We start from the raw sequence: 23,118 nt of genomic DNA, 5'->3' as shown, positions 1-23,118 counted from the left end.
TCGGACTATACACTCCAGCTTAGAACCATCATGAAACGTATGTAGCTTACTGTTTATACTGTGAATTTTCTTTCTTATGATGTCTTTCTCTTTAGTATGTACAATAAAATATCATAAATGTTACTATGTGATAAAAGTGATCAAAGATACCCTACACTGTATATTGAATTTAGCTAAAATGCTCATTTCCATTTGCAGTCCACAAGCAGACAGTGATGTACAGTAATCTCAGCATTCCTTAAACACACACTGTTAAACAAAAATGTTTATTATCCAGCAGTTTACAATACAATGCAGTACAATACAGTCAGTCACTTGGGACAATATGTCTGCTGTTATGGTATATTGTTAACTTAAAGTTAATACTAATAAAGCATAGCTCATCATTAAGATCACACATACAATATAATTCATAATAAGGAACTCACATATCTTAAATGCATACCAGTTAAGTGACAGCTCATAATTTTACAATTTACTGTTTTTTACACATAATTCTGGCTGAAATCTCTGTTCATGAATTACAACCTAACAGAGCTAAACTAATGATTACTTATCTGTTTAAACCATAATGTATTTCTATGGGCTATATCTCAGTTTATATTCAAATTAGAAGCCTTGCCACTCTACCCTACACAGATTATGTTCTATTAATCCATTCTGGTTTACTCAATGTTTTATTTTCACTGTTCAGCCAAACCTCTGGCCTCTAGCCACCTTCAGATGGTCTCAGACTCAGAAGAAAGAATAGCCCCCAGCAATGCCAGGGGATAGGCTACCCAGAACAGACAAATGCCAAATGTCATATAGAGTCATAATTGCTTAGAGTATGTTGACCTTTTTCATAGCCTATGTCATGTCAGCATGCCCAGCTACATTAAATATGCAGTATTTTTGACTTTGTCTTGTTGCTTTCATGCAGGGCAACAAACTGACCTTGAGCATCATAGTAAAGAAAAACAATAAGAACAGCAAAAACTGAAAAGCACTAAAATGCTTCCCGCCTTTGTAAAAATATATTTGAAACCTTTGGCACAAGTAGCACACAGTATATGAGTGCCAGCTTTTTTATACAATGAAAACATTATAAATCTGCAAAAACATAGCAATCTAATCACCACAAATATTCTGCAATGGAAGCACAGAAAATAGAGTTTAAGTTCATTGAAAGATTGGTTATATTATTAATGGTTGCCTACACTTACATCCAGATGGATCCCAAAGTGCTTTCTCATTGGAGGGGATCCATAGACGAAGGAGGAGATGGTGATGATATCAAAAGAAGGACATTTTACATTAGAGGAGCAGTGGAAGGGTTGAAAACATTTCCAATCCATCCAATACGAATTGAGGGTGTGAGGTGCAACTCCGAATAGAATAGTATTTTGAGCCAGCTGGAGGTACTGATGAAGAGGGTTTACAAGAGTACTTGATTTAAAGGAATATTGGATCTGAATAAGGAGGAATTGCACAAGGATCCAGGTTGGTATCTGGGGCCAAGTTCTTGGAAAAATCAACAATATTTTTTAGATGACTGGGGATGTGAGCCGCAACAAGTAGAAACTGATTTATTAGAGAAAGCCATTTTAAGCAATGGAGGAATTTCATGATGAGTTTAGACAATGATTTTCCTATGTTGATGATATGTACAACTACTGTGTTGTCTGAATAGATAAGGACTGATTTCTGTTTCCAATTGTGGACCCAAACAGAATCAGTTACGACAATTAGAAATGATTTGAATAAGGAAGATGAATAACTGGATGGACAGATAAAAGACAACTTAGAGGGCCAGGATGCCAGAAACCATTGGCCTAGATAATAACTTCCTTAGCAAATGGAAGGGGTTTCAACTATGAAAAGCTGGTCTTCTGGAAAGGACAAGAAATAGTTGCAGAAAAAATATAGCCAATTTGACAAAAACAGGTACGACAACCAAGGTTTTGCCTTGCAATTTGGATTGAGAGTCACATGGTGGTAAAAAGATTAGATTGATGACGCAAGGTCAAGAAGATATGAAATGAAAGACTGGCCCTGAAGAATAATTCTCATAGTATAGTTGAAGGGACCCAGCAAAAATAGAAGTTCTTTTATAGTACAAGAGTTAGCTGACAGGAAGTTGGGTGTATATACTGTAATTTAATGCATTCAAATTTGTTGCTAGTTACAAATGGTGTAATCTTGGAATTGAGTATGATTCTAAGGAATTCCAGGACTGCAGAGGAACCAGATGTTTTATCTAAGGCAAAAAGACTCAAACAGTTTTGAAAACTGATGTCAAGATGGAAGTGACCTTTGAAGGGGAAACTTAGGGAAAATCAATTGCAAGGAAATTGTCAGAGAGATAGAGGAGAAATTGGTGCTTGTAACTGTTTAAAAGAATCCAACAGAGGGCTTCAGCCAGAGTGTTGAAGATTTTTGGGCTGCTCCTATAGCTAAATGTTAAACGAACTGCTAAGTAGAATGTATTGCCCCAACATACTCCAAAGAGATGTCAGAAATCAGGGTCAACAGGCATTATTTAAAAAGTGTTAGAAATATCTGCTTTCGAAAGCCAAGCTCCTAGTCCTGCTTTCTTATTTAAAATGGCATGATCAATGATAGCATAATGAAGAGAAAAATCAGAACAGGGAATAAGGCTATTTTTGCTTGGTACGGAGGAATTATGGGGGGTCCGATAGGTCAATTATCAGGAGCCTTTTTCCAGAATATTTACAAATGGCGATTCTGATGGTACTGTTTTTTTTTCTATCAAAACAAACTTTATTTCACAAAACACATCTCACAATAAGTACACATTCTAGCAATACATTACACTTTAATTAGTTAAAAACTTTTTTGATTCAGTGATTGTGCTTTTTCAATCAATCAGATCAAGTGGAGGTTGGAGCTGGATTTGCACAATGAAAGAGTCCCTCCAAGCCCTACAACTTGCTGTTTCCATGCCTTTTCCTTGTCCTGGCTCTGAAACTGAAGTCTTCCAGTCCCCTGCAGGAGCTCAGGGAACAGGGATTTCTTCTTTAGTCCCTGTACAGGGCCCAAAGTCCCTTTCAGCACTCCTTTGCCATTGAGAAACCCCATTAGGCAACGTTGCACTTCATCTACCCTTTGAGATTTGCAAGAATCCTCTGCTCCAGCCCTCTCACTCCCCACTCTGTGTCAGGGCCGATGGGGATTGTAGTGGTAATGCTTATTAATAAGGATAGAATTAAGTGTCGCTGTGCTTTCCCAGTGAGGCCTCTCTCTCATCTCTGTGGTCCAGCCACAGAGAAGCCATTCATTGCTTATTGACTTAGGAATGTTGTGCTTCTGATAAGAAGAGCTCCCAGGATCAGGAGGCAACCAGCTATCATAACAGAAGGTGCTGGGATGTCTGGTCAGAGCTACTCGGACCCTACACACACCTGGTTTATGGTCCTACGGTCAGAGGTCATGGTCAGTCATTCCTCAAGGTGACCAACCAATCAGGAACCTGTAGGGCACGTGGGTCTCAAATCCCCTCCAAACTCTCAGCCAAGCACCGCCAATACAGTATGTGTTAACAGACAGAATTGGCAACTTGGCTCCTCTGTTCTCTCTCACGCTCAACCTAAATTCAACCACATGACTGTAAGAAAGAGACGAGCCGGGGGAAGACCGTACGTAAAGACAGAATTCTGCCCGAGGTCGAGCCGCAGCAAGACTTCGTGAATTGCTTGCAACACCGTGAAAGCCTGCCTGGAGGGAGGAAATTATTTCATTATTAATTATGAATTACAGACAGCTGAGGATGATTGAACTTGGCAGTTATCCTCCCACCTGAACATTTGTTATAAACTCAATTTCATAATAAAAGTTTGTGCCGTTTTAATCTGTCAACAATAAGATTTGTTATAGTATTCTTAGATGCACTCAGAATCAAACAATCCAGAGTTTAAAAAATCTGTTTTCAACATACAGGACTATAAAACAAAACAAAAAAAATGTTATCGTAAATGCTGGTTTTCAAATATGAATGTCAACATACAACAGCATACCATAGAAATTCAAAAATTCCTTTGCATTACAATAAATGCCTCCATGGATTTATTCTCTTCAAAAGACGAGGCTGCCACACAGTAAGAAGATAATAGTCATTCTGCAAACGTTGGTTGTTTCAAATCTCCAAACAAATCTAGACAGCTAGCATATTTGATAAGGCTATCAAAAGCCAACTCTGGTGTTAAAGTGTAATAAATAATGCATTGAATGAATAAGTGCTCCCAGCAGTTACTTAGTAACAAGAGAGACAAATTAACAGGAACATAAATGAAATCTTTAATCTAACTCTACAATGGAATACCACTACCATCACCATACACATACTGCACACTCCCAGTTCCAAGCAACAACAAGAACCAAAACATCTTATCCATCCATTTTCTAACCACTTTATCCAGTACAGGGTCGCAGGGCAGCTGAAGGCTATCCCAGCAAGCAACATGGTACTGTACAATTTATAGTACACCCTGGATGGGATGCCAGTTCATTGCAGGTCACACAGAGACACAAACATACACATACCCACCCCAGGGCCAGTTTTCCCAGAAGCCAATTACCCTACTAATATGTCTTTAGACTGTGGGAGGATGCCAGAGCTTGGAGGAAACTGGCACAGACATGGTAAGAACATAAAACCCCACACAGATAGAACCCAGGGCTCTCGTGCTGTGGGGTACAGTAGCAATGCTTTTCACTGCTCCACCATGCCACCCACCGGCACACCCAGGGAAACCCACATGTACAGGGCAGAACATTCACGTTCCACACACATAGCACCCCAGGCACTAAACATGGAGAACCAGTGCTACAGGCCACAGAGGTAACCACTGCACTATTGTGCTCCATTATTTTTTCAAAAGATGTTTGAGTTAAGTCAGTTTTGTGTTCTGTACCCAGCTTGCTTCAGCTTCCCCTCTTGAAATTTGACTACTGTAAACAAGTAATACTTTTTTAAGTATAGTATACAGTTACAATGGTGCATTTGCATTGATTTGGGAATTAAGTCTACCAGATGAGGAGCCAGTTCACTGTTACTTTCCACATACAAATCAAAATATAGAAAATTCTCTTTCAAGGTCAATATATGTTGTTAGCCTTAGTCTAACTGTACAGTAAGAGCTATGTGCAGTCTGGAAGTGGCTTCCATCCCACCATTTCCATGCACATCCCAAATATTCGCGGTTCTCAGCCTTCCTCCAACCCTGTACAAATGAGATCAGGACTATTAGACTGGCTGCCTTCGAATTACAAGTACTGTAGGTGGCTATTTTTCCTCCCAATCATCTTCCTTCACTTTCTTCTGACATTGAATTACCTGAGTGAATTAGTATTTGCTAAATCTATCCACTTGAAACATCTTTTTCCTTATTGTTTTTCAAGCACCAATCCAGTGGAGACTCACCTTCACTCCGGCAAGCTACTGTCAGCTCTCCCAAGTCATAATCTGCTGCTCTCCACCTTTATTGCAGCTGGTTCAGCTATCTCCCTAAGACAATTTCACTCCAGCATCTCTGCTGCTGCTCGCCAGGCAGCGTCTATCCCATTTGACTTCCTGTCTTTTTCTCCGACAAGTCCTCAGCCAACTTTCTCACCACTCTATTCTCCCTCAAACATTCTGCCTGCCTGCTTCTTCTCTGTCAAGTCATCACTCTCAGCCACACTCCCAACAGATCTTTCCAGAAACTCCCAAAGAGCCCCTGAGTCCTGCACTTGGGTTTAGGCCTGTCAGGTTAACTTCTGTTATTAAAGGAACAAAGGAGATAGTAAGTGGATTTGATTCAAGTATCCGTTACCCTGGAAGATTTTAAAGTCATACCAAAAACCCTTATACTCATATTAAAGGAGAATTGCAACCCATTTTTAGATTTCGCAAATAGAAATCATTTGCATTGATTAGTGTATTTCAAATCACAATGAAAGGAAAATGTACACAGTAAGATCTACAAAATAGACCAAATTGCCCAGGTATGCCCAGTGCCATATTCTGCAATTACAAGAAAACCAAAAACCAGTGAGGTGAAGCGGTTGTATTACATTGTAAATAAGCACACTTAATCCAATAGAAATATTGCTCTCGACCTTGAGATATTGTTACAAACAAAACAACTTACTTGTTACCTCTCATTACAATCATATTGCACCATTTCTGTGGTGAAATGTCAACTGCACAACCTGTACTTGTACATTGCATTACATTAGTCAATAAAAAACTAGTGAGCAGGAAGGGCCCCTTCATGTCACAATTCATACAATCCAGGGTTTGTGACAGCATGACTACTCTGTACTTTCACAAAGTTAATGATTTTGTACTCTATTTGAAATTTTATTACCAAGGTTTAATAACCGGTCTGAGAAAACAGGACTGTAGTTTCCCTTTAAGTACAATTACTAATTATCCTAAGTGAAGGATGGCTATTATTTAACACTAACCAACTGGTAATGTTAACCAGCTGGACAATACTGCAGTTGTCAATTCCTCCAACTCCCACTTCTCCTTTCCAAAACTGTTGCCACATCTATCCTCAACTTAATTAACGAGTACTGCGTCTGAATTAATTTACCACTTCAGTTATAGGTGCTATAAGAGCTCAGCCTGCTGTTGGCTGTTAACAAATTCACAATGTCTGAGTGCTAGATATAAGTCTTTTGTCATGAGGCTGGACCAGAGGAGGTTTGACAGAGGACTTATAAATGTTTCATTATAACTATTGGCCTATTTGAGACATGTACCCACTCTTAAGCAAGCTCTTTTGTCATAATAATATATAATAATATTTGTTTAATAATGTTTTTAATTATGTACCCCTAAACTGGTCCATATTCTTATATATTTTAGATTTCAAATGCAATTTAATCTTCACTAAAGTCTTAATCTAAGATAAAGACAACATAATTAAATACTGCATAGTGCAAAAACATACTGTACTGTTTACCTGGATTATTCAATTAACAAAATCATCCAAAGGTAAATAACATTATGTAAATACTGTAAGTATGTGAATCCTTAGATTCAGAAATCTGTTGCACCTCCTTCATTAATATTGACTCTTGCATCATTTTTTAGGACTTTTGGCATATCATTCCTTATGGAACTGCTTCTAGTCAACTTTGAATTCTCACAAGAGTTTTCTTGCATGAACAGTTTACGTCAGATCTTCCGATAACATTTCAGTGGGTTTACTGTGTATATAGACCTTGACTTGGCCAATCCAAAATGAAAATGTTTCCTTTTTCATTCATTCTGTTCTAGATCTGCTTGTATGTATAGGATCATTGTCGTACTGCATGACAAATGAAAGCAAGACATTTTCCTCTAAAAAATGTGGATAAAACACTTAATTCATGGTTCTGTCAATAATGGAAATGACAATTCCACCATTGTGCTTAAGGCTGGGTTGGATTATTTGGTTGAAAGGTAATGTTTATTTATTATTTATTATTTATTTTACAGAGATTTTATACATATTCGCCTCATGATGTATTAGGTCAATAATACAGGGTGATGGAAATTCAGGAGTTGTCTGGTAGAGATTCAGCAAGTGGAAGGCTCCCTGTGATCTATGAAAACACAACCCCTCCTGTGATTTTACATGCAGTTGGTGAGCTCCTGCTTCAGAAACAGTGAGCACCTGCAGTCAAGTCGCGATACATCACTGACATAGCATCTGTCTCTGGGAGCTAAAGACCTCTGCAGTTCTTTGAATAAGCTTTAATTAGCCTGAACCAGGAATGGTGCTGTATTAAACCGCCGAGAGAATTAACTGCAATTTGATTCCACAGAGAACCAGAGGGTTTATGAGGTCCCTAAACAACTGCACAGGTCAAAGTTCAAACTGCAATATGCTTAAACATATTTCATTTTTGTTCCAGTATTTTTTGTTAAGTAAAATTTGTTTATAGTTTAGAAAATCATCATTGAGGTTTTCTTTGTATTCTAACTGTATTGAAAATCCTTGAAGACCCACAGTGGGGGGTTTATTTAATTGTGCAGGGAAAACCCCTATCCCCTAATGGTGCATTTAATTATAATACTAAAGATGAGGATTAAATTGTATCTACCTGTAAATGGACCCTAGCCAACTTCTTAAGACCCGTAACATTTACTGTCAATAGGCCATACAATTCAATGGGATATTACTGTTGCATTCAATATGGTCTAAGTATGATTTATAGGAATATATACACTGAGTTGCTTGTTTTCACAGCATCTTCACTGAAATGGCAAATAGATCTTAAATTCTGATCCTGCAGTGTGAATGCATGTTACAACAACCTAAACCAGGGTTACAGAATACAGTCATTAATAACAGTTCCACAATACTCTGTGCTGTACAATAAGCTTTCCTTCTAACAGAACGTTTAGACAGGGGCAATCACAATCTGCTTGCACATTTCAAATTGTATAATATAGTTAGGATGCAAAAGTAATAGAATCAATGCATGAGAGTACTGTACTTATAGGAAATGTAAGATGAAAAAGCAAAAAATTGTATTCATTACTGTTTTTTATTTTGCATAAATTAGGTATGCTTTTAAACACAAACAAACTTAAATGAAAACAAATGATGATGTGCAGTCACAATGAACACACAATGAGCACATTAATTCCTGTAATAAGAAATTGTCTGTGCATCTGTGCTGATGAAGACAGATTATTAATAATATTATTAGTGTCCAACAAAATAATAAGTTTACCTGCTACTTCATCATCATTGGTTGGAGCTGTACCTAGTAGTGAGTCATAAAGACAACTTACACTGTCCTTAAACATTTTTTGCAGTATAAATCCTCTAAAGTACTCCCCTTAACCTTAGAGAATAACACAATATGTGTTTTTCAAGATCAATACGTGACATTATCAAATGTCAAGCAAATCTACGAAGAAATGTGCTTCAGAGAACATCACAGGACAGATCATTAAGGACATTTATAACAAACTGATAAAAGACCGTGATATAACATCAGAAATATTTTTATGCAATTTATGATATTTTCTCTCTGCATAGACTCATCATCAATGAATCTTGGATTTTGTGTCCCTGAATCCGAATAACAAAAAATGTTGCTTCATTATTAGAGAATATTCCAGGGGGGCCATTTTGTATCTGTCACCATGCAACACCACCCATCCATAATGCGGGCAGTACCTAGGTTGTCAATATATACAGTACATGCAAGCTACATCTCAGTTTTTGATCTGAGGCAATTTGTTGCTTTTAGAAAAATTACAAACAGAGGAGGCATTCAACTCACCTTGTCCATTTAAATGTTAATAGTTTATTGATCAAGGGATTGTACTCTGCTTTGTTGTCTCAGATATGCACATACAACGTAATTAAGCAATTGTAGATGAAAAAACTAATTACCCACATCTAGAAATTATTGCTGCTTATATATTTCACATATTATAACACACGTATATGTATACATATATACAGTATATATATATAGTACTGTAACAAGTAATAGGTTTATTCAATGCTAAAAAGAGAAGAAAGAAAACAACATTTCAGCAGTGGAGCCTTCTTCAGGTGTGAGCACAACTCACACCTGAAGAAGGCTCCGTGGCCGAACCATTATGTTTTCTTTCTTCTTTTTTCAGCATGGAATAAACCTATTACTTGTTCCTTTGCAGCCTACGCATGCTGACGCAGCTACCCACCTGAACTACTTGTCACGATTATAGTCCCCCCTCCTTAAGGGTGCTCCAGCCCTTTCACTAAGACTTTATTCTCTGCACTTGTTCCCTATTCCCAGCCCACCTTAAAAGCCAGGCGCTGACGCTTATCCGGCTCTGCATCTGATTTCCATATCGTGCGAGTCCGGGACCTGGAAGCGCCTGGTCCCGTTAAGGTTTTAACCTCGGTTCCCGTTCCCGTTCCTGTTCCCCGTCCGCCGGTTCCGACCCGGCCTTCGTGGTTTTTTAACTTGTTCTGATGGATCTTCTGGTTTTGGACTTACCCTTGTGTTTTGGATACTCCCTAAGGACTACTCTCTCGGATTGTTCGCCTCGGCCACACCTCCCCCGTGCACCAGCGCACCGTGGACACGCCCCCCTGTCTTCTGCCCTGTATTCCTGCATGACGTTTCCCTAGTGTCTCCCCACTCCGTCGGATTGTGTCATCCGCATAGGGTCCGGAAAGAACTGTTCGTTACACTACTACACTATACTGTATATATATATATGCACTGTAGAAACAGTCACTAGCTTTAGGTTTTTTGGAACCCACATTTCTAACCTGGACTGTGAATAGAGACACTATCTTGATAAAAACTCAGCAGCGCCTCTATTTTCTAACATGCCTGAAGCGATGGGATGCCAGTTCCTGTTTTGATGCACTTGCTGTTATGGTTTCTAAATTATTAGAAACTGCTAAAGAACCTAAACAGACCCTATGCAGCACAGTGGAAGCCCTTAAAGGGCAAGAACCAGAACTATAGTCTGAACATACGTTTGAATACAAGGTTATAATAACAAACCCATGGGAAATAATACTATAACATTGTCTAAAACACAGCCTAAAGTCAAGGCTATCAGGTGAACAGGATATCAGGATTTACAAGTCCAAATACAGGCATAAGACAAAATACTGAGTCCCTCCAAAACCAGACTTCTGCGATCATGATGCTTCTGATTGGCCACCGTTTTCTGACTATTAACGCTTCCTGACTCCTACTGTACCACTGCACCATCGAGAGCATCCTCACCAATGGGATCACTGTGTTGTATGGCAACACCTTGAGAGAGGAAGGCACTGCAGGGAATAGTGAACCTGACCCAGAAGATCATTGGCTGTGGTCTCACAGAGATTAAAAAGCTGTACAAGGACCATTGTGGTAGAATTCTGGCCATCACAGAGGACAGTCACCACCCCGTGCATGAGCTTTTCACCCCACTGCCCTCAGGCAAGATATACCACCAGTTTCCTCAGTAGCTTCTACCCACAAAGGTGCAATTGGCGAACACACTTGGCCATGCACCTCGGACCACACCTACACCATCTACCTCATTGTAATTTTATTAATTTATTGCACATCTGCAGTCATGGCTGCACTGTTTACATTCGAACTGTTTACTTGTATATTATCTACTGTTTGCTTGTATAGTGTCTAAATGTACTGTCTGGACTTTGTGTGTTTTTTGGGGCTTTTTGTTTTACAATCGAGAGACTTTCTGTAAGTAATATTTCCATTGTACCAGTACATGTGCCAGTTACATAATAAAGTTCAAGTTCACTTACTGTACCATTTAACAAGTAATCGGGGTAATCAATTGTAATAGCATATTAATTAAAATGAACACCCTAGAACAGTTGGTGTTTTAAATTTTTTTTTCTTAATTTCACTCTGACAATAAAAAACTCTTCTCTGGCTTAATAACACTGGCAATGTGGCTTTCAGGTAGAACAACATAGAGGTTCTGGATACTGCAAATTACAAAGCACAACCTGTCTACTCACCATGATGAGTCCTAAGCACAGTTTCCTATATTTAAAACAGAAACAGACATGAGGAGACTTGGAGGGGAAAGTTAATTAAGTATAAACTCCCAAAGTGTTTCCAGCACCCACAATTGCATTTTCTCTCTCTCCCAGCCTCTCTTCTCAGCTACATTCACGGCACTCACAAGTATATTTTACTTTGGCATGTGCCCATTAATCAGGTCCAGTCTATGAGCACAGAATGCTAAAATCTTGCATTTTCTCCTAGTCCAGTAGCAAAAGGACATCTTAACCTTGCAGCTTTTCTTAAAAAATTATTTCCAATCTGAAACTTGGCAATTCAAGAAAAATATGTTTTTTTCAGCTTTTCCCATTACACCATAAGCTAGAGATCTGTTATGAGTGGCATGAGGAGAGGGATACTTTTGACAGTTGAGGATAAGGCTTAATTCTGTAATCTTATCTTGAAATCTCGGCCTGCAATAGTGCAGGATACTTGCAACCATAACTCCTGCTTTGATGTTTATCATTAGACACCACGGCACCAATAATTTTCACATTCTGTCTTTGCTAAACCACTAATTCTACTCTGAAACATAACTATAATGTGATATGCTTTAAACTTCTTTTTTTTCAATTACAGAACAATTTATAGAAAAAAATGATTACAACACATTTCCCAATGAATTAAGGTTTTGACAATTGCATAAGGACATCTTATTTGGTGGAGGAAAATTGTTTTTCAATTTAATTTTACATTTAGACTTTTTCATTAGGTGTGCTTAATAAACAATATATAATACAATATTATAAATGACTAATATTTATAAAACCCTAATATTTGCCCAATACTGAATATTTTGTTTTCCCAGGATAGGTTGTCCACAAAACCCTTGAAGGTCTGTCTAGTTATTTCCTTCTGTCCATTTTTACTTTATAAATTGCCATCTCTCCAGAAACGGATTTGAAGAGGGAGTGCTAAACCCTTTATAGTGGGACTTATCATGTTTATAAACTATATACTGCAGGCAAAAACTGGATGGAGAAAAATGATTTTTTTTAAACTCCCCAATCAATATTTCAGTAAGTATAACATACAGCAACCTTCCAAAGATTACTGTACATCAATTTTTTTCTGGCTCAAGGCAGACATTTTATCAGACATAACCTAAAAACAAATTTGAAATCTGAAGAACCATAAGGAATTTAAAACAATGTCATACATTAATCCACATTAATTTTTTTACACTACATTTTACCGTTCTGCTTACACATTTAATGTATTAAAGCATGAAAAATTCTAAGGAGTCATAATCATCTAACCTGATCCTAAATTATGTTTACACATAGAATAAGTGACATCTGAAGATCCCCAGCAAGAGACTCAAACATGTAACGAGAAATACATGCCCATGGTGTTATGAATTAGCACATCCTCGAGAGTACTGAGTCACCTTCTATTATCCAGACATTAGAATTTAATCAAATTTGTCAGAAGAGTCTTGATGTAACCTGAGTGCTCTAAATAAAAACTTGTTCAATAGCTTGAAGCACACATTATCTCAAAAGCTGTGTGAAAGCATTAGGCACATTAAGGAGGAAATGTCAGAGAGCAACAGTAAATGATACCACACAGCATGAAGAGGTGTCAGGATTTACTCTATAATTCAAATAATTGTCACTCTACACCTGTACAATAACCCTCAATACAGAAGATCTTGAAATTTCAAAATGCATCTCAATTTTCCCTCAACTGCGTCTTTTCATTTTTACAAAGTAGCTATTCTATTATTATTTCTACATGAGGTACTATAATGGTGTTATACTGTAGCTTTTATGTCAGTAAAGTGTAATAATTCAGTAAGTACAATATTATGATAGCATTACAATCACCAAAATATTTTACATTCTCTCAGTGATTTAATACAGTTCCAGAGATACCCATTCTTTACCATTATTCAACCATATTCATAGATGAGGTGGTGTTTCTTAATGCATCTGAGTTCATTTTTTCCACTTTTTCCAACATTTTGGTAAATGGAATCTTCATCTGTCTATAAAACCTTGTCATAAAACTCCTGGCTCATCTTTGCATTTCCAAACAAATTCTAAAGCATTTTGGAAGTAATGTCATGACCTGGCATGTATAACTGCCTTTGGAACTGGTTTACTTATCTTTATTGATGATGTAACTATTGATGGCAGCAGCAGAAAGAATTCCCATAAACATTTTGTCTGCTTATGCTAAAGAAAATGCTTCCATACTAACTCATCGGCACTTTACCAAGCATCATTGACCCAAATGACTCAAAGCATACAACCAGTGTAACCAATGAGGAGAAAAAAGTGGAAAGTCCATTTTCTTACTTAAATCCATTTGAATGCTGAAGTACAGATTGAGGTCACAACTCAAGGAAGAAGAAGCAAGGATTGGCAAAGTATCACAGAGCATTACATAGAGTTACGCAAAAATACGTCTCTGTAAGTATTGTTCCTGATCTCATCTCAGTCTGTCAAACACAGCATACATTCGACTGTAACTACCTGTCCTCACCTCAGTCTGACAAACGCAGCGCACATCTGATTGTGTAACTACCAACTCTCATGTTTTTCTGACAAACACAGCATATTTGACTGTAACTACCTGCCCTCACCTCAGTCTGACAAACAGCACATACAGTATCTGATTGTGTAACTACCTGCCCTTAACTCAATCTGACAAACACAGCACATATCTGATTGTGTAACTACCCACCCTCATCTTGGTCTGACAAATACATCACACAACCTATTGTGTAACTATCTGCGCTCACCTCTGTCTGACAAACATGGCGCTCAGGTGACTGTCTAACCATTGCCCTTACCTTGGCCCTGACCTCGGACAGTCTGGCTCCACAGCAACAGCAGGATCAGGTTGCCCAGCAGCAGAGCGGGTGTTCTGACGCTTTCCTGTCTTCCAGCCATTTCATTATTGGGAACTAAAACACAAGTAAAAAGGAGATGGAACATTTCTGGGCTCAATGTAATGTGATCATTAAAATCTGAAAATTTCATTTAAAATTTAAAAGGTACTGTGTATATATTTCAGAACTGTGTGTAATGTGTAAAGTTGACTATTTCCTTGTACTAAACACTTTCAGCTTAATTTAATAAAATATTAGTTGTCCTAAGAAAGGTTGTCAAAAAGGCACAAAAAATCATTCCATAAAACTAAGAACAGCGTCAGTTGGATTAATTCACTGATTCTACTTTGGAAATTTAATGACAAGGAAATCATGGGTTATTCATATTCTTGCACTATTTATCCAGCAGTCTTAATCTCATCTATTCAGTTCTGTCCAAATATTTATTAAATATTTTTTTCTGACCACACATGGCCTGAAAAGTGTGTTTTTAAAAATGGATGCCCTACACTTACTGTATATCTAATTTTTATGAACAGTTTTTAGATGACACTTTATCTCTTGAAAAGAGGAAAAGCTTGAACTACTTGTAACATACTTCAATGATAGCGTCTATGATAAAAAATATTTATAAAGCATTTCACAAAGGAAAATGTATAATAATGATAAAGGGCATTAATGTGGTTGACACGCAGCCCTGACTTTTTTAACTGTGTTCTAGTTTTGGACAGAACTGAATAGATGAGATTAAGACTGCTGGATAAATAGTGCAGGAATATGAATAACCCATGGTTTCCTTGTCATTAAATTTCCAAAGTAGAATCAGTGAATTAATCGTAAATGGATATGTACATGAATGAGAATTAGGTTTGTAGTGAAGGAAGCAAGAAACTGAATAGCAAAAATTACTGTCTGTTCTCTGCCGGATTTACAATAGATGAAGATATATGCCAAAATGGCCCTTACATAGCATGGCCATCAAATGAAAAGGGCTGTTGTAATCATGCAAGAAAGGTCTAAAAAGCAAAAGCTTTCTAATATCCAAGAAATAAATAGAAAAAGGAATGTAAACTCTGCTGCACCAAAGGTTGCCATTTACAAATGAATCCCATTTAATTCTTGGCAGGATTATCACAGAGTAGACCAAGTAGACATTGAAGGGTTGTGCTGGAATTCAAATTAGAAAGGTATTTTCCTTTAAAATATTTTTCTTTTAAAAGCACAAGAAAGTTTAAAGAAGAAAAGAAAAATTAAAAAAAATAAAAAATGTAATTTAATTTTAATGTCTTAAATAGCAGGAAGTGTCAACAATGATGGCTAACTCAATACAAAACACAAGAGACATGGTAAGTGAGAAAACTCAGAGAAGACATCACCAGCTAATTAAGGGCTAGCACTTAAACAGGCACAAAGTCGATTTGCATTTACACGAAAAATAATCTTCAACCTTGAAATTTTGGATTTTAGGAAATTAATCAATTTAAATATTTTAGAATAACTTTATAGTGAATATGATAGTGAGTGTTTAGGATTTGTGACTACCTCAATTCAGGAAAGGGAGTTACAGTATGCCTCCTTTTAGAGGACCAGGTAAGGATTTGCTTTTGCATGTTGAGAAAAAACACTGCAGCTGCTTGTTTTCTACTTTTCACTGCAGAATTAATTTCCACTTGTTCGTGTTTCCTATTGCTTTCATATCAGATTATCAACATTTAAATTGGTTTTAGCCAGGAAACCAAGATGCCCAACAGAGAAGAGTATTCAGAAAAACTGTACAAGGAGGGCTGTGTAGTAAGTCTAGATTCTAATAGGAATGCATTTTACAGTGCATTCCAAATGTACAAAGAAAGATGTGGTTTACTGTTAGAAATGTTTCTGTGGTCTATGGGAAGTGTGTGTGTGTATGTTTATGTGTATATATGTGCGTGTCATACAGGGCTTAGGGGCTCCCTGGTACATGAACAGGGTGTTTGTACAGTATATGAGGTAAGAATACTGGAGGTAAAGAGAGATGGTGGGAAGAAAAAGAATGAGCATGTCTATTGACAGAGGGATCTACTGTATATAACTGTGGATAGGGAAACCGCATACTGTACAGAGTGGTGAATACAGAAAATTGGTGGACATTTTTTCTTCACCATTGTTTTTCTGTTTAACCCCCCTTGGACTTTTTCACATTTTATTGTGTTACAATATAGAATCACAATATATTTCCTGATATGGGATTTTTGCCAAACAAGAATGGACAATTCTGTTGGTCTGAGGAGGTGGAAAGCAAGTTAATGTGGTGATGAAATGCCTGGAGAAGCTGGTGTTGTCAAATATCAACTCCTCCTTTGCGGAGTCGCTGGACCCCTTACAGTTCGCCTACCAGAACAACAGATCTCCCAGCTGTGTTTACAGCCTTGGAACAACTGGACACTAGGAACTCATATGTGAGAATGCTGTCTGTGGACTACAGTTCAGCATTCAATTCAATCCCAATACCCAGCCAACTGGTGTCAAAGCTCAGGGGACTAGGACTGTGCAACTCTGTCTGCAACTGGCTGCTGGACTTCCTAAACGAGAGGCCACAGGTGGTGCAGATAGATAATAAAACATCAACCCAACAAGGTCCAACATCAACATTCCAAGGCTGTACTCCCTATTCACTCATGACTGCACAACAAGACACAGCAAAGATCACATCAATAAATTTGTGGATGACTCCACTCTAAAAGGCCTGATCAGCGATGATAATGATTCCACTTACAGGGATGTCGTAAAGCTGCTGAGGTGGTGTCAGAACAATAACCTGGACTTGAATGTGAATAAAACAAGAGACACAGGCTGCACACTCACAGCCCACTCAGTATTGATGGAACGGAAGTGGAAACAGTCACCAGCTTTAGGTTTTGGGGAATTCAAATTTCTCCAGCAGCCATATCACTCTGCAACTCACAACTGGCAACCCACTGAAGCTAAGCAGGTGTGAGCCTGGTCAGTACATAGATGGGAGACCTCCTGGGAAAAACTAAGGTTGCTGCTGGAAGAGGTGTTAGTGGGGCCAGCAGGGGGCGCTCACCCTGCGATCCATGTGGGTCCTAATGCCCAAGGATAGTGACAGGGACACTATACTGTAAACAGGCGCCGTCCTTCGGATGAGATGTAAAACCAAGGTCCTGACTCTCTGTGGTCATTAAAAATCCCAGGGCATTTCTCGAAAAGAGTAGGGGTGTTACCCCGATGTCCTGGCAAATTTCCCATTGGCCCTTACCAATCATGGCCTCCTAATAATCCCCATCTATAAATTGGCTTCATTACTCTGCTCTCCTCCCCACTGATAGCTGATGTGTGGTGAGCGTTCTGGTGCACTATGGCTGCCGTCGCATCATCCAGGTGGTTGCTGCACATTGGTGGTGGAGGGGAGTCCCCATTACCTGTAAAGAGCTTTGAGTGGAGTGTCCAGAAAAGCGCTATATAAGTGTAAGCAATTAATTCATTAATTACCTAACCTGAACTGTGAACACGGACATTATCTTGAAGATGGCTCAGCAGCTCCTCTCTTTCCTGAGGTGCCTCAAGTGATGGGGGACGTCAGTACCTGTGCACCATCGAGCATACATACATGTCTGCTTTGCTTACATTTGAACTGGTTACTTGTTTATGTAAGGAATCCAACTGACGAAGTAAAAGGATCCTATGGAGGTGAGAGAGTAGAGACAGCAAAAACACAGGTGTCTAATCCAAATCGTCACACAAGTTCATGGTCAAAGAGCAAACTAAGTCCGAAAAGCCAAAAGAGGTCATTCGAAAGGGTTTTCCAAAAGGGTGAGGCAGGAGCTCTCAAGGAGAGAGATCAATACCGAGAACAGCAGGAGATGATTAGTTGACGCATGCGGCGGTGTCTTGTGTAATTAAGTGGCTGCTCAGTCTGTTTAACTTGATTTTCAACGGGTGAAGGATTGACAGTTTACTTGCACAGTCCACTGTTTATTTGTATATTATCTTGATGTACTATCTTCACTTTGTGTTTTACACTTTTTTACTATTCAAAAGACTTTCTGTAAGAATTCCGTTGTACCAGTACATGCATCAGTTGTATATGGCAATAAAGTTCAAGTTCAAGTTCAAGTTTCTGAACGTCATTAACGGTATCATTGTATGGATCTAAATATAATACATTTCTATACAGATCCAGCCGTTCAGAATGTGCAACAAATAACGTGTCATAACTTGGTGCACATATATATCCCACGTAAGAGGACCCGGGGAAGGGTCATTTATAACCGGTATTTCCGGAACAAAACACTGAAAATACTCGATATAGACCTGGGCAAGATGGCCACCCAGGATAACCAGCTGACCTGCTATTGGGAAAAGCCTATACAGCGAAACAAGGAGACACATCTGAACTACATCAGGAAACAGGATATAAATGCCCCAGAAGCGATGAGCCGGTGCAGAAGCCGATAAGGTGAAAGCGTTTCGGAGGAAGAAGAGATTTAGGACTGTGCTGGAAGGAATTTAAGAATAACGGACTATTGGATATGGGTTTTGACTAAGATTACGGATTACGGCTTGGATAGATTACGGATTACGCAGAGTAGTGTGGACATCCGGATTTGGGAACTTGGGATCATTTAAGGATACTGGCAACTGATTGCAGAACGGATTTGGGGAGACATATGGACGAAGAACACAGAAGATCAATGTGGTGTGAGATATATCTCTTTTACACCTATTTTCCCCTGGCAACACCACACCCATTACAAAGCATTTTTAAAAAAAATTCTGTTGCAGACTGCACTATTTTGTAAAACTGCCATGTGCATTCTATAATGCCTCAAATGTCACCAGAAGCAAGGGAAAGAACTATTGGCATGCTGCAGGCAGGCATGTCATGTGCCAGCGTTGCCAGACACTATGGAGTAAGTTGCTCCACTGTGCCCCGACTGCAGAGAAGGTTTCAGCAGACCGGCTGGACAGATGACCATCCAAGGTTCGATCGCCCTCAAGTGGGCCAGACAGAGGCTGTGATGGACTTGCCAGCAGTGACTTCAGCTCCTCTTCACGGATGAGTCACTCTTCAGCGACGTCCTTCAGACGGGAGGGCCAGAGTGTTGAGGAGGAGGTGCTGCGTTTCTTTTTCCATTAGCATATTTGAAATTTATACAAAGGGTTGTGGAAGTATAGAACAAGCTAACTAGCCATGAAGTTGAAGCCAACAACTGATAAGAAATGAATGATTGAGATCTTTAAATTCATTAGCTACTAGATATTGTCAAATGTGCTAGTTGGGCCTATTTTAACTTATAATCTTTCTTGTGTTCTTTTTTGCAGAAATATGCAGTCTGATAGAGAGAGATTAGATAATTTCAGCACAAGATATTTTTTATTTGTAAATATGATTTCTTGACTTTTAAACCTTAGAAGGAGATACAGTATTTGAGCATTTGAGCCCTCATTTTTTCATTATTAATCTGTAAGTATAGTATGTGCTGTAAACAAGAATTGGGAGACCAGAACAAGTAAAAGTTCTATTTGACATCAGAAGCATATACTTTACATGCCACCATTTTTTAAAGATGGAAATACTGCCAATGTTATACTTAATCTAACATTTATCTTACCAGGACATTTCATACATTGCAATCATATAGATATAACTCTTCATTAAGCATATTGGTAAAACCCATAAATTTTATCTCCAAGTGTACTCTTAAAAATGCATCATTAGAATTTGATGAATTGTTAGTTCATAAAAGCTTTATGTATAATGAGTAGCTCCTATGGGCTGGAGGGTAATGTTTATTTGTGTTATATCTTCAGTATTAAACTAATCCTATTACAAAATTGCTTCCCCAAAGACTAAAAACAATCTGCAAGTACACGGGTTTTTAATTAGCTTTAGTAGCTAAACAATAGAAACAGTATATTAGTCTTACAAGTTGTATGCCTCACAGCCATACAGTATTTATATTTAGATGTTTTTATTTCTTCCAAATAGAAATTTATTATTCCATTGCTTCCTAATTAACAACATACATGCTAGAAGGGAAATCATTGAGACCATCATCATTGTAAGTAATATTAAATCGGCATTGTGCTATGATCCTGGGTTCATTTCTAGTCTTAGCTGTTTAGATGTGTTCAGGTGTTTCGTATTCCTCAGACCTTCAGAAATTTGCTGGCTAAGTTTGATTAGATAATGCAAGTTGTCCCTTTCTCCTTGTACCTGTGATGAGAAGGAGAGGAGGTACAGTAAGTGTTCTCAGCCCTGAGCTTCTCTAAAAGGCTCTGATTACACGAAGTCAGTACATTATGGAGCAAAGCAATTGTTTGAGTTACATATGGAAGTATGTTTGCAAAGTATTGAGTCAGTGCCCAGATTAGCTTTATTGTCCCCATATGCAATTATTTTACACATTGTTCAGTTTTAGATACGTCTGCTAAGATTGTACTGTAAGTACTTTGCCAGACATCATTTCCAGATGTAGATATTATGAAATTGTGGTGAAAATCTGTGTTGAAAAGGAACGAATTCCATCCACTCATCCAAAGCCTAAACTGGCAAGCAATGAAGGCCTTGTGTCCATTATACTGTATACACCCTGAATAGGGCTCTAGCTAATCATAGAGCATAACAAACACTAACACGCACATACTCACACCAGGGCTAACTTTCATAGAAGCCAATTTAGTTTCCACTATATACGGTAGGTAGGGGAATACTTCATACAATATAGCATGGTGTGGTTTGAGGGGCTTTGCAGGTGCTAGACAGGAGGCCAGGTTGAGTCCCGAGTACTCTCTGGATTTACCATTTAAAGGCAGGTGCCCTTGGAAAGCATGAAAAGTAAGAACTACAAACAGCTTGTTGTGTCACGGGCGCAAGTGTTGGTTACAGAGGTGTCCCTGGCCAAACAAGATCAACAGGTATAGTGCAGACAGGTTATTAGTTTAGTGAAGATGTGGTTCTCTGTGAAAAAAAAGAGCAAAGACTTGAGTTGAAGTGAACACAGTGTAAGTCTAATTGTACACTCCAGTGCATGGTTGTCAATGAATAGTGATTAATGAAGATTAGATTTGGGCAACAAGAATTAATTAGGTTGAATACTACAGGGCTTGGTGATTGATGAAGATGGTGATGTGAAGAATTGTCATCTCATAACTGTAAGCATTTGCAAGTCTTTATAACTAATGAAGGATGCAGTGAACATCTAGTGACTTGGAGTAGAACAACTAATGAAGGTGGAGTTAAGATCTAGTGACTTTGTATACAACAAACTGAACAGCAACCTAAAATGAGGAATACTGTTTAGATGTCTCTGAGAGGGCAACTAGCAAGAGCTAGGATCCCTGAGGGAGTTCAGAAGATGAATGACAGTAAGTGGGAAAACATGCTGTGTCACAGTCCATCAATTATGGTGTTCTTGATGTACTGTATAACAGATGTGATATTTTCTGTTCTATGGTGGCATTAGTGCAGCTGCTTAGAGAGCTATGGGCTCTGTGTGTCTTCTATGTGACGATTGCATATTCTCCATGTGGATTTCTTCTGTGTGCTGAAGTTTCCTCCCACAGGTCAAAAATACTCTATATTATCCCACATGTGCACTTTGTTTTGGTTTAGTATTTCATCCAGGATGTGTTCTGTCACCCATTGCCTTGACTTTGTCACGCCCTCTGTAGCCAGAGGGCGCTCTTTCTCTGTCCTGTCCCTAGTTTCCGGTCTGCTGTCCTTCCGGTCCCTCTCTTTCCCTTGGGCTATATATTTCCGGGTCTTGCACTCTGTCCTTACTCAGCTTTGACGTTCGGATGTCCTGAGACCCGCCTAGCACCAGGGCGCCCCACGTCCGCTCCCTGAGGGCATAGATTTCTATGCGGCATTCCTGAACTCTTTGCACTAATGAGCCCGGGCCTTTTTCCCGTCTCGCCACTACGCATATGGGTCTTTTTCCGCTCTCCTGCTCCCCACGGTTAGTCCCTTTGGACGTCCGTGACAGACTTGTGCTGATGTGGGCTGTGGTATACTGTATTGGACTAATCTGATTGATGAAAACATGTCTGAATTGCAATATTATATTTGAAAGAAAATTTAAGGAACCAAATAAACACTTGCCCTTACCAATAGATTCTTTTTTGAATGTTTCCACGTTTAAGTCAGCACGAACTACAAAAAGAAAGTACTTTACATTCCACAAGGAGAAATCAATAGGGAGTGTTCCTACCTTTAAGTACAAGAATATTCAGTCTAGTTTCCAAGAATACTCCAGAAGCTTCTGTGTTGCAAGAGGATCTTTCTCTTGGATATGATGTCAAACTATTCACATTGTGAACTTTTACGTCCTCATGACTAGAGCTGAGGTGTGAATCACTTTGGAATTTCCACAGCCACTGCAGGCCAACAAACCTATCCTGCTTAATTTTGGTTCTGTCTTTCTAACCCCCTCATTCTATGTACAGTATACACACTGTCATTGACAGTAAAGCAAATACAAACCTGTCAGAGTGTCTCTATATCTTCTTATTGTCAGTAAAGATGCAGTGAGTGCAAGTCTGTCACTTGGAATTAAATAATATGACCTTGTACTCTACACAAAAGCTGTTTCACTGCATTAATACATCTTTTTACTGTCTCTGACACTCATTACCACAATTCTTATGATGATTTTCATGACTTAGGATCTTTTTAATGAAATGTCTTTAGCAATAAAATCATTAAATATTGTTAAATGTGTTTTTCATTGGTGACTTCATGTATCTTTTAA

At 38.6% G+C, this 23,118-nt stretch overlaps 1 long non-coding RNA gene across 1 annotated transcript in view; it reads right to left on the bottom strand.

Annotated features, from left to right (window-relative positions):
* Positions 1-23,118, bottom strand: part of LOC138239135 (uncharacterized) — a 55,526-nt gene that overhangs the window by 11,643 nt on the left and 20,765 nt on the right. Inside the window, exon 2 of the long non-coding RNA XR_011189556.1 lies at positions 14,327-14,440. This is a non-coding gene — a long non-coding RNA (uncharacterized lncRNA). The remainder of the gene's footprint in view (positions 1-14,326; positions 14,441-23,118) is intronic.

Source organism: Lepisosteus oculatus, chromosome 5 (assembly GCF_040954835.1).
Source record: "Lepisosteus oculatus isolate fLepOcu1 chromosome 5, fLepOcu1.hap2, whole genome shotgun sequence".
NCBI classification, from domain to species: Eukaryota; Metazoa; Chordata; class Actinopteri; order Semionotiformes; family Lepisosteidae; genus Lepisosteus; species Lepisosteus oculatus.
Note: the sequence above shows the minus strand (reverse complement) of the source record. Positions and strands in the feature narration are given on the sequence as shown.